Here is a 13311-nt window from a genome sequence, read left to right as displayed (position 1 = left end):
TGACAACCTGGCCTGCTGCCTGCTCCAAAGGCAATACCAGCTCTCTGTCCACACGAAGAAGAGAGCTCACATCCAAGCCTGTGTCTCTGCGGCATCTAATAACTCGGCCGAACTCTTTAAAATCTGCAAGGAACTGCCCAATCCTGCTGCAGTCTCTACATCTCCTGTCCCCTCCCAGGCCCTCTGCACTGCTCTGGCTTCTCATGTCATCTCTAAAACTTAGGATATTCTGTCCTCTCTCTCTTCCTCTCCCCCTCCTCCCTCTACTCCCTGCTCTTCCTCTGGCCCTTCTTCAGCCTCCTCTGCTCCCTCCTTCTCTGTCTTTCCCCTCTTCTCCCTAGGCAAGGTTTCTAGACAAGTCCAATCTATGAAAGTATTGTCAAAATAGGTTCATCCATGTTCCTCCAAAATCATCAAGGACCACATTGACACCCTGGCTTCTGCTTTGGCCAATTTATGCAACCACTCCTTGCCACTGGAGTCTTTCCTTTCCCCCTGAAGCAATCCGTTGTGCACACTCTTCATAACAAACCCTCTGCGGACCCGTCCTGACCGGCTAACTATCATCCAATCTCCATTACTCCTTTCCTGAGCAAACTCCTGGAAAAGCTCTTCATCTCCCAGCTTCATCTTTACACTGAATATGTTGGTTGTCTTCAGGACCATCAGTCTGGCTTCAGAGCTGCCAGAAGCACGGAAACTGCTCTCCTGAAAATCCATGAAGACCTGCTCTCCAACCTTGATTCCAGCACCCCCTGTGTCCTCCTCTTATTTGATCTCTCTTCTGCCTTTGACACGGTCAACCATGCCATCCTGCTCAACCGTCTCTGTGATAACCTGGGTTTCACCGATCAGGCCCTGGCTTGGCTGACTTCTTACCTCTCTGTTCGACCCTCCCAGGTTCAACTCAGGTCCTTCCTCTACTCTATCTCTGTCTGCACCTGTGGTGTTCCCCAGGGGCGTAACCTCTCTCCCTGGCTGTTCAACCAATAGCTGGCACTTTTTGCCCACTGCATTGCCGCTCTCTGCCCCAACTTTCAGTGTTATATGGATGACACTCAGGTCATTTTCAGGCTCCCTCCAGCCACCTCTTCTCCCTCTCTCATCTCTGACTGTCTGTCTGCTATCCAGGAGTGGTGTGCTGCCAATGAGCTCTACCTTAATGCCAGTAAGACTGAGATTCTCCTCATCGGCACACCCACTCCCTGCTTTCCTGACACTCTATGGCCGGCCTCACTTGGCCCTCTTCCTGCTCCCACCTGCAAGGCTAAACACCTGGGGGGTCATCTTCGACTCCACGCTCTCCTTCTCTCCTCACATATGTGACATATCTAAGAAGTCACACTACCAGCTGCACCTCCTCAGAGGTATTCTCCCGTTCCTTTCCTTCACCCTAGAAGCTCACTGTCTCCAGAGCACTGGTTCTCTCTTGGATGGACTTCTGCAACAGTCATTTTCTAAATCTGCCTGCTTCTACTCTCTGCCCTCTTTAACTCATCCAGAATAGGACTGCAAGACTTCTCCTCGGCCTCAAGCCCAGGGATCGTATCTCTCCAGGTCGGAAATCTCTGCACTGGCTCCCAGTGACTGCGAGGATTAAGTTCAAAACCCTCTGCATTGTCCACAAGGCCTTCTGAGGCATGGGGCCTCTTCCTTCTCAAGCTCTTCACTCACCTGCCTCCAACTCCCTCAGGGTCAGTCGCTTCTCTGAGCAAAGAGTTGGTAGTAGATCACTTTCTTTGGCTGGAGCCTCCCTTTGGAACAGCCTCCCTGCCTCCTTGAAACTTTAGGAGAACCATCTCCGGTTCCGGAAGCACCTCAAAACCTTCCTCTTTGCTTCTGCTTTCTCTCCTCCTCTCCCTTGCTGAATTCCTGGCTGAAACTGAAACTGTACTGGTCACCTGGCCACCCCCTGATCTCGGGCCGAGGTCCCCTCCTCCACCAGTGGCACACCTGCACTGCCTCCCTGGCACTCCCTGCACTTGTGGACTGTTTGCTGTATCCCCTCAGTCCCCTACCTGCACTTGACACCTGATGTCTGCACTTACCCTTGCACTTGCCACAAGCTGGCTGCACTTTTACTTATTGCTTTTATTTTTTCTATTTTATTTTTACTGTCGATCCCATGTACTGCACTGTCCCCCACTGCACTTTTCCCCTTCCCCCTTCCCTGCGCTTGCGCAATCTCAATGACACCTGGCCTAGTAAGATCATTGTCTCTGTCTTCCCTCTGTTCCCCCTCCCTTGCCTCATCGCACCTTGAAACACTTGTTTATAGGTGCGTTATAAATGCCGTATCATATCATAGCGAGTTCAATATATACACATTTAATGTATATTCTTCATACAATGTATTAGGAGCATTCTATTTCCTCATAAAGATGATACAGCAAAAATAATAATATCAACTGCACATAATCGAGTGGAGAATGTATCCAAGGAAAATGCGTAAATTAACAAATTCTGAACACATTGAAGTGTGATTAAAAGAGCGAGTACTGACTTCAAAATAAGAATGTCAGATATTTTAAATGTGTAAATGTTGGGACATCAGAAATATTAAATGTTACACACCCATGAAGAATGTCTGGCAATTTAGGCAATTAGGGAAAGAAACATTCAGGGTCAGTAGTGGAATACTCGAACATAAAGAGGTGTAACTAGAATAACAGGAAATACATTTGAGAAAAGCTCTTACATTAGACTCCATACAGTTTCATGATTTCAGAGTCAGAGGTTCTTTTGTCTAAATTTTAGCACAAGTATGCCCACATAAGTTGGATGAACCCGCAGATTCTGCTAAAATCACATTAACTTTTTCTAATGAATCAATTGGAAATCATGTATTTCCTGATATGATCCTGTGAACTCTTCGCACTTTATGACCTTGTGAATCTTTTATGCACTTTCTTGATTATTTAGTCTTGTCTTTTTCATTCATTCTTCATGTCTGTATTTGTTTTATTTTAATCACATGAGACCGTATTGTGCATATACCTACAATTAATTGTTTGTGTTAATTGAATTTAACCGTTTTGATAAACATCATTCAATAAATGATCCTTGTAGCCCAATGGTTTGTACTTCTACACATACGGCCTGAATGTAGATATTCGGTCCAATTAGCTTTACAAAGAAAAGAATAACGCAATTCTTGAATAATTACATTTGCAAATAAATTGCAGTATATACATATATGTCATTAAGTATTTAAATAAGATCCAATGGGAACACAATTTGTGTTTATGTATGTGTTCATCGACTAAGTAACATGCAGACACTGAGTTAAGATGTTTGTCACTTCCCACACCAGCTGAATTTCATCGGTTTGGTTGTGATGAATCGGATCAACTTAATTATGTATGAACACAAATCACATTTTTGTTATGCTATATCTGCGATATAGTCGCATATCAGCCATGCTGTATGTACTTTTAGTACCAATTGTTATTAAAGACTTGATGTGGCCTGCAACAAAGGCCTGCAGCCCCCTGCATAGCAAACAACCAGACCCCACTAGCCGTGGCATTTGGCCATGGCAAGTATCCATGTATTCTGTCCGTCTACGTTTCGAAAATAAGGCAAAACAACACTAGCATACCACAGGCAATGGCCATCAGCCATGGACATTGCCCATGGTCTACGGACATGTTTAATGTGCACATTGCGATATGTTGACAAATAGAGCATAGGCCACTGCACCAGATAGGCTAAAAAGCATTGTACATGGACAGTTGACCAGACCTACATTTGAGAGCGATATCCCTATTGCAATTGACTGCCACTGGTTATGGTCGCTATACTAATGTTTGTGGTTCTCTGAACATGTTAGTATTGCGATGGTTCCAAGAATCACTTCCATTGTTACACCTAAACCAATACTAATCCAGTGGTCAAAATACAAAGGACAAAAGGGTATTTGCCAATTTTCCTGCTCGTCCATTCTCATGTGTGGGCAACATTAGGCCAGTAACAGAAACTGAATGAAAACCAGCAACCTTTGGTACTGGCACGAGGAGGCCACATGCAGAGGCACAGAACTGCAGCAACATTCTAGTGCTGGTAAAACAAAAGAAACTGGTCTGAAAATAAAAACCAGCAGAAAACAGAACACTAAAAGTTATGGTAGCAGTAGAAGCAGAGGAGGCAGTGGCAGTGGGACAGTACAAGGAAGAGGTGGAAACAAACAGGAGAAGAAAAGGAGTTTGGAGAAGTAAAAGTTGTGGCAGCAGAAGTAGTAGCCATGGATTGAAGGAAGAAAGAAGTGGAGATAAACTGAATGTGAAGACAAGCAGGGTGACAGCAGCCTGCAGAGCACGGACCAAATGCAGAGAGGGAAGGAAAGTAAGAACAAGAGCTCTCGAAGCATGACCTCCTTCAAGTGGCAGGTAGAGGAGCTGGAGTGCAGAGTGATGAAGCCAGGAACTGCAGAATGACTGAATGGTTCATTGCCTTATTGGGGTAGGGCAGGCAGTGCTGTGACATGTATAACAAGTCTCCAAAAACAAGTACATGTTTACCTCCAAATAAAATGTTATTATTATTATTATTATTATTATTATTATTATTATTATTATTATTATTATTATTATTATTATTATTACCAACACTTATAAAGCAAACTTTTCCTACTTCTTGTGCTGCACTTGATACATGTTTTCCATATTCTAGTTTGTTGTCATGCTCCACTGGTAGCATCAACAGTCAATGTAAAGTAACACCTCCTACATTTAATGCTAGCTATTATTGCATGAATTAAAATAGATTTACCTGTTCCTGATTGCCCACTAACATACAACAATACAGGTTTGTATTGGTCACCAAAACATCCATGCTTGTCATGCTTTAAACACCTATCTTTAATTTTATAATACACTTCTGTTTGCTTTATATTAACATTTCTAACAATTTCATCATATTTTGCAATTGCAACTTTAGTTTGTTGCATTACACTTTCTAATTATTCTATGGAAAGCTCAACATCAATTTGAATAATTAGCTCACCAAGCACAATTTGACCTCCTGCTGCATAATCTTGACTTCCCTCAGGAGTCTCATTTGCTAATTCTGCTGCCAAAAGTTCTTTTTGGTGTAGTTCGTTCTCCAGTAACTCCAAGTACTGCTCACATTTTGGATATTAAAAAAGATTTTTTTTTAACCCAAAATTATACAAAACTTTCAAAACTTCCAAGCATATCACTCTCTACACGCCATGGGTAGGACAACTGCAAAAGACAAAAGTGAAATAATTCCCTTTTCTCTGCAGTTTGGCAAGTCATTTTCATGTGATTGATGAAACTTGGGTTCTCACTAGACAACCCGTAAATCCATCTACTTTAAACCATCCTCTGTCACTGTTTGGTTCAGTTTTTTGATATGTATAAACACAGATTCATCAACTCTACAGATTGATTATGTATCAATCAAGTTGTTTTTAAAATCTCCGTAGTAAAAGGTACTGTTTCAGCTAACTGTTGAATTTCACTCAAAGGCTTCAATAGTTGGTAGGGATGGTTTTGAGCCATTTCACTTCAATTCTGTTCTGTAGAGTGTGGATTTTGTCTTGCATGGCATTCTAAATTTTAGTGCACGATATAACAACTTTAATAATGGAGTTGGGGGCTGTGATTGGTGTTTTGAGTTCTCTGAGGATTTTGAATAATTCCTGAGAGTTGGCTTTTTCAATTCTGGAGTTGTAGATTTGAGCTTTGGCTGACGTAATAGTGTGTTTATAATCTTTGACACTTGTGTTAAAGTCTGTTGTGGGTCATTCCGTGGGGTCTTTTTTCAAGAGGGCTTCAGCCTGTTTCTTTTTGGATTGCAAGGTCTTTAGGTCTGTGGTGAACCAAAGGTTGAAGTGGCCTGTAGGTTTGAACTTTCTGGTGAGGAGGGGGGTGACCTTGTTGACTTCTTTGGTTAGAGTGCTGGCATAAAGGTCTGCTAAGAATTCGGGGTGTGTTACATCTAGAGATTCTACGCTGAGTGTGACGAGGGAGGAGATATGGATTCTTTGGTGATTTTCCTTGAACTACGAGCTAGGGTCGGCGGGAGAGAAGGCTAGGAGGGAGGGGGTATTTTTTGAGAAGGGAATGAGATTCAAATGATGTGGTGGTCTGACCAAGGACAGGGGGTATTATAGGTGATGGTGAGATGGCTGTTTGGGTCAGTAATCCAGTCAAGGGTTCTGCTCAGGTTGTGGGTGGGGATGAGATGCAATGTTTGAACCCAAGGTCTGAAAGGGCATTGGCTACAGCGGTAGCCGCCATGTCAGTCGGGCCACCAAGGCCTAGGTTGAAGTCATCCAGTAGTAAGATTTGTGGGTGGGATTGATTCTCCTTCTTTCTCTGTTTCCATTTCTTTTTCCGTGGCAGCCGGAGCAGCTGCATCTTGGCTTTGCCCCACCACCTGAGGCCCTGCAGTTCACTGCATGCACTTTTACCACGCAGGTAAGCCCCCCTCTGGGCTGGAGCAAGCGTCGCATGATGGCACTTCACCAGATGCATTTGTTTGACAATTATTGCCCAGGGTTCTTCATCTTCCTGAAAGATTTCTTTTGCCTTTCATAGCTTTTGTAATGCTCCATTGTGTGCAAACTTTTTCTGAGCCCTACTTGCTTTCACTGCGGCATTGCCATTTCAAGATGGCTGTGTCCTTTGTTTGTAATGATGTGCCAGTTCTACTGCTGCTGGGGGCCTAGGATTGGCTCTGGCATTCCTCATGTTGGCCAATCAGAAGGACGGCAGGCTTGGTCCTACTCAGAAGGCCCACTCCTAAGGCCCCTGCCTGCCATCTGTCCATTACCATAATGCTGCCCACTGGCCCCCACCTCCTCTCTGGTCCCTCGTGGTGTCTGATGTACACCCCCCTCCCTGGTCTCCCATGATGTCCATTGTGCCCCCACACCTTCCATGATCCCCTGTGATGTCTGTTGTGCCCCCCATACCTCCTCCCTGGTCCCTATGATGTCCGTTGTGCCCTCCACCCCTCCATGGTCCCCCATGATGTCTGTTGTGCCGACACCCCCCCCTCCCTGGATCCCTGTGATGTCTGTTGTGCCCCTCACCGTCCCTTCCCTGGTCCCATGTGATGTCTGATGTGCCCGCCACCCCTCCCTGGGCCCCTGTGATGTCTGTTGTGCCGCCCACCCCCTCCCTGGTCCCCTGTGATGTCTGTTGTGTCCCCCACCCACTCACTGGTCCCCAGTGATGTCCATTGTGCCCCCCCACTGTTAGGGAGAATTCTCCAGAATGGCTAATTTGTCTTACCTACTGAGTCCCTCAGCAGCTTTGCTGGATTTCTAGGATTTTATTTTTTTACCTGGTAAGAGTGTGAGCCTTTTTTCCAAGTCTTACATGTGTTTTGCTGTGTGTGTTTAACATTTTCTTTTGTTCATAGACAGAGGAGCCTCACCTACTCCATAGGCATCATCATTTTATTGTGTGTTACACCGCACCTTCGTGCAATGACACAGGGTTGTCTTTTAGACCACCTAACTCAGACTCTATATTCTGGGACTGACTACTGTCTCCCAGAACATGTAAAGTTGCCATTAACTTTATTAGTCTTTTAAAATCCACAGACCCAGTACAGCCTTATCTAGAGTACTGAAAAGGGTTAATACTTTTCCCTTTTTGTCTGTTTCTCTTGAAGCATTGTTTCACTCTCTTTTCATCAAGACCTGACAGGTGGCAGTGGTAACTACCCTATTTTGCCTACCGTGGTTATCTTAAATAAACGTGTTATTGTTTTAGGCTATCTTGGTAGCCTCAAACTTAAACCCGCTGGACCATATACATTTTTACACGGTTCCTGCTGGGTTTATTCACCATTTCTTTTTGGAAATGTCTTTCTCATATTTTACTCCGTGCGTCAAACCAGGTTTGGATCCTTTGTTCACCGTCTTTTCGCGGGCTTCCTCAGAGAAGCCCTCCTTAGACGCCTGAAAGTCTGGGTTGGCAGGATGTGAGGGAGGGATTTTAGGACCCCTGCCATGGGTTCCCTTGGTAACCCAAGTCACACTCTTCTTTGATTGGCTAGGTCACTGTCCCGGCAGGACAGCCCCCTGCTGTGTGATTGTCAGCCAGGCTGTGTGAATGGGGGAAACCTGCATAAAAAGCAGGTCTCTGGGATTGGAAAGGCAGAGTCGCCACTGGAACGAAAGAACCGACGAGAAGCTTACAGAAGAGGACCCCTACAATGACTGAACCGCCCGGTGAAGCACTGCTGCAGGTCTGAATCGTCAGATTCCAACGACAGAGAAGATCTACCAGGAATCTTCTTCCCCTGAGCTGGTGGGATCAACCAGTTCACCCAAACTGCAAGCCAGGACTCCCTCCTCTGGTCGAATTTGCTGTACAGAGCTACAGTGAACCGGATAGCCAGGAAGGTTGGACGTAGCTTGGGTTTAAGGAGTGCACCTTTTATTTGTTGCTTTGCTCTGCTGCTGGTTTCTTCCCTGGGCAGTGCAGGACCCTCCAGTCTTCCTACTTCATGTCAGTCTGACAGTCGTTTCTGGAACCATGAGCCTGCAGGAACTGCCCGGAACGTCTGCCTCAGCTACAGCTTCTTCTCCATTTAAAGGTACTTTGCAAATCCGGTTGTTCATGTCGTCCAGCCGCGGTTAAGGTGTGTGAAACCTTTCGCCAATCCGAGGGCTTGTCCTTCTCTACTCTTTAATCTAACTTTTCTGCCGACCAACTTTGTACAGAACTCTTGGCAAAGACTTAACCTCAAACTACCCTGAATGAACTGTGTCATCTTGAGCAAAAGACGTTTGTCCTATTGACTGTGGCCCTAAGCCTTTTTGATTTGATTCCATCACTGTAGTTCCTCTTTCTAGATTGTCCTGCTTACTTACCTGTTGGTGCTGCTCAGTTCTTACCTAATTTTGTCTTTCCCTCCCTTTATAAATTACTGGAGTGCTATTTTCCTCATACTTCATTTTGAGTTTAACCTGTCCAGAATCTATTGGGAGTGGTGTGGTGTATTAAGAGTGTGATTTTTCAACTGCTTTACTTTAGTGAAATGTTATACAACTGATGTGTAAATAAATGTATATTATTTTACTCAGAAACCTTGAGTCAGTGTTTGTTTGAATGATAGTAATTGCTGTCCTTTGTGTAACTATTTACACTGCTCACTTGCTCTTGAGATAAGTCTGGCTGCTCAGCCATCGCTACCACTTTACTGTGTAGTACAGGCTTGTACCGAAGGTGAATTTGTACTGTCACTTGTAGTCTTAATTGTGTGTGGTGTTCCCAGAGGGTACTGCATATAATTCTGCCTAACTCCCACCCCCTCCCTGGTTCCCCATGATGTCCGTTGTGCCCCATCCCTCTATGGTCCCCTGTGATGTCTGTTGTGCCCCCACCCCCTCCCTGGTCCTACGTGATGTCCACTGTGCCCTGCCACCCCATCCCTGCTCCCCTGTGATGTCTGTTGTGCCCCAACCCCCTCACTGGTCCCAAGTGATGTCCATTGTGCCCCACCCCTCCCTGGTCCCTGCCATGTCTGTTGTGCCCCCGATCCCCCATGGTCCCCTCTGATGTATGTTGTGCCCCCTACCCCGTCCCTGGTCCCCGTTATGTCTGTTGTGAACCCCACCCATTCTCTGCTCCACCGTGATGTCTGTTGTGCCCCCCACCCATCCCTGGTCCTCTGTGATGTTTGTTGTGCCCCCACCCCCTCCCTGTTCCCCTTTGATGGCTTTTGTGCCCCCCACCCTCACCCCTTCCCCCCCATGATGTCCATTGTGCCCCCACCCTCTCCCTGATCCCCCATGATGTCTGTTGTGCCCCCCACAACCCCTCACTGGACCCCCGTCATGTCGTTGTGCATCCACCCCATCCCTGTTCCCCCATGATGTCTGTTGTACCCCCCCACCCCCTCATGGTTCCCACCTCATGTCTGTTGTGCCCCCCCACCCTCTCCCTGGTCCCCTGTGATGTCTGTTGTGCCCCCATCCCTTTCTGGTCCCCTGTGATGTCTACTGTCCCTCCAACCCCTCCCTGGACCCCATGATGTCCGCTGTGCCCCAACACTCTCCCTGGTCCCCCATGATGTCTGTTGCACCCCACCCCGCTTCCTGGTCACCATGATGTCTGTTGTGCCCCCACCCCCTCCCATGTCCCCTGTGATGTCCGTTGTGCCCTCCCACCCCCTCCCTGGTCCCCCATGATATCTGTTGTGTCCCCACCCCCTCCCTGCACCCCTGTGATGTCCGTTGTACCCCCACCCCCTCCCTGGTTCCCTGTGATGACTGCTGTGCCCCCACCCCATCCCTGGTCCCTGTGATGTTGGTTGTGCCCGCCACCCCCTCCCTGAACCCCTGTGATGTCTGTTGTGCCCCCAACACCTCCCTGGTCCTCTGCAATGTCCTTTGTGCCCCCAACCCCTCCGTGGCTCCCTGTGATGTCTGTTGTTCCCCCCAGCCCCTGTTGTTCCCCCCAGACCCTCACTGGTCCCCCGTGATTTCCTTTGTGCCCCCAACCCCCTCCCTGGTCCTCCATGATGTCCTGTGTGCCCCCCACCCCCTCCCTGGTCCTGTTACGCTCACCTGGTTCCCACAGAGGCATCTATCGGACCCAGACAGCTGCGGTCTCCACCAACGTGATGCGTAGTGCCGAGATGACTGTCTGGACTGGCCCACCTAATCTCGTCTGCTTGATCCGTAGAAGTATTCTCCTGCAAGTGGAGAAAGAGATTTAGACACTCGTGGATATGAGCGATAGCTCCCTCCCACTGTTCTCGTTCTCCCTTCTTGTCACCTCCGATATCCCCTTTTAGGAACCTCACCTTATGTATTTAAATGATGAGCTCTCCATCCTGCGTGGATTGCAGGGGCGCGTTGATGCCAGTTACTTCACTGGTTGAAGGTGTGGAAGAGTTCTGGAGAGTATTGACTCTGAGGTTTCCTGGCAAAGTTCGGTAAGTATCAAGTTCATAGAGTTCAATATGTCCGATGATTCACTCTTGTCCCCCCTTCCTTCCTTGTCTTACAACTAAGATCGTGAGAAGATACCCATTGTGGCAGTTGGTGGCGCTCAGGTAAGAGTCTGTATTACCCGACGCCGTCCGGTAAATGTTGCCGGTGTTTAACGTGTTGTTTTCTCTCCCTATGCAGGTGCGGCACATGAAGATGTGGAGAGTTATAGAATAATGCCTCCGGTGGTAATCAGGTAAGTCTATGATGATAAGTGTTTTATTTCTTGGTTTTCTCGGCTCACCTTGTTGTTTTCTCTTGTCCCTCAGATTCCGGAGTTCGGCGAAGCAACGATGGAGGCAGCGCCGAATCGAAAGATGCTGTGAGGACTGGTGAGTATGGCGCGACGCTGCAGCTGGAGATCCGACGCGTACAGAAATTATGTTCTTTCCAGGTCCGTAGGCGAGATGGATTCGAAATCAGGTGAGGAATTCGAAATATTTCATTTTCTAATCTTGTCCTTTTCTTTCCTCTTGGTTTTAGGAGCTCCAGATTCGAGGCGGGCGTGGCAGAAGACTGGATGCAGACTGCAGGCACGGTGAGCGTTACGCTGCTGGATGCAGAATAACGCGAAGCGTGTGCTGTTGTTCGGGCGTGGCTTAAATAGCCTCCAAAGTAGTTCCAGGTGGGAAGTTCCCTAGAACCACGCCCGAGTAAAAAATAGTCCCTGTAGAAAAATAGTTCCATCCATGCCTCACGTTGGCTTGGACTCACTAGCAGCATGGTCTGCATCAGGTAAGTAAAGTCTATGAGCCTGGCGCCTATGGCGCCAGGACTGATCTCCATGATGAGCCTGGCGCCTAAGGCGCCAGGACTGAACCCAAACCACCCCCAGCCGGGGCTGTTGGGGTTTTTATAAGAATCTGGATGCCTGCTCCCGGAGCTGTAGCGCTTGGTCCTGATGACCGGGGGTAGGCATCATGACAGGTCCCCCGTGATGTCCGGTGTGCCCCCATCCCCTCCCTGGTCCCCTGTGATGTCCGTTGTGCCCCCTCCCCCTCTCTGGTTCCATGTGATGTCCATTGTGCCTAGCACCCCCTTCCCGGTGCCCCGTGATGTCTGCTGTGCCCCACCCCTCCCTGGTCCTCCATGATGTCCGTTGGACCCCCTACCCCCTCTCTGGGGCCCTGTAATGTTTGTTGTCCCCCTCACACCCTCCCTGGTCCCCTGTGATGTCCTGTGTGCCCCCACCCCTTCCCTGGTCCCACGCAATGTCTGCTATGCCCCCCCACCACCCTCCATGGTTCCCTGATTCCCTTTTACCCCCCACTTCTACTCTGCCACCTCATTGGAGTTGTCTTGATTCACTATGATTTCACCATCACCGATCTGTTGAAATCGCTTGTATTTGACTTTATACACACATCGGGCCTCATTACAAACCTGGTGGTAGCCGTGCCCCATTGTTTCCGGCGCCCATAAATTGGCAATTACCAGGTCATTACGGCCTTGCCGGACCCAGTATTGCCCATTCCTGGCTGCTGGAAAACATTCTTATCAACAGTGCCTGTGCATCCGAAATGCTGTGCTCGCGATTGCCTTTCATTTGGCCAGGTCAGACCTGGCGGAATGAAAGGCACCCCAAGCACAAATCAGAGTTTGCCGGTACCGTTTTATCCAAACCGGCAAACTCGTAATGAGGCCCAATGAACCTTTGGTGCTTCACCTTCTCAACTCTCATGCTGGAACTCCCTTGGATTTTGTACTCAGGGTGTCCATGAACCTTGCTGTGCCCATCGTCATCTTGAATCCTTGCTCACATTTTCTGTTCCCTGCAACATTATGGGCCTCATTACGAGGTTAGTGCTAGTCATGGCGCTATTAGCGCCATGACTAGCACCAATAACGGGACCGCGTCCGCCCTCGTTCAATGGGGACTTACTAGTCCAGTCCGACCTTGGCGGGACCGGTAAGTCCCCATTGTAAAAGCCATTCCCCATACCAAATTGCTGTACCATTATTGACCTTGGTATCCCTTAACGGTATTCCCGCTAAGGAACCTTGGAATAGGGCGCAAAGGGATTACCGTCACCGGTGTCATTGCACCCACCTCAGAATGAGGCCCTATGTGGTTTACTGACTTCTGCAAATGTATTTGCTCTCCCCTCTGATTCTACGCTCTTTTTCACTGTGTTATTCTCTGCTCTCTCCTCCTCTCCCTTCTCACTCTCTGCTCCCTACCTCCCTTACTTTTCTCTAGGCACTTACAGAATTGTCCCGGACCTAGTATTATAGCTTCAAATATTTGTCTCCTCCCCCTTCCCATACTTGTTTCCCCCCGCCCGCTCCAGCACTATCTGAAATGTCGTCACGCCTAGTACAATAGTCGC

Source organism: Ambystoma mexicanum, chromosome 2p (assembly GCF_040938575.1).
Source record: "Ambystoma mexicanum isolate Mex_15411 chromosome 2p, UKY_AmexF1_1, whole genome shotgun sequence".
Classification (NCBI taxonomy): Eukaryota; Metazoa; Chordata; class Amphibia; order Caudata; family Ambystomatidae; genus Ambystoma; species Ambystoma mexicanum.
This window is presented reverse-complemented; position numbering follows the sequence as displayed.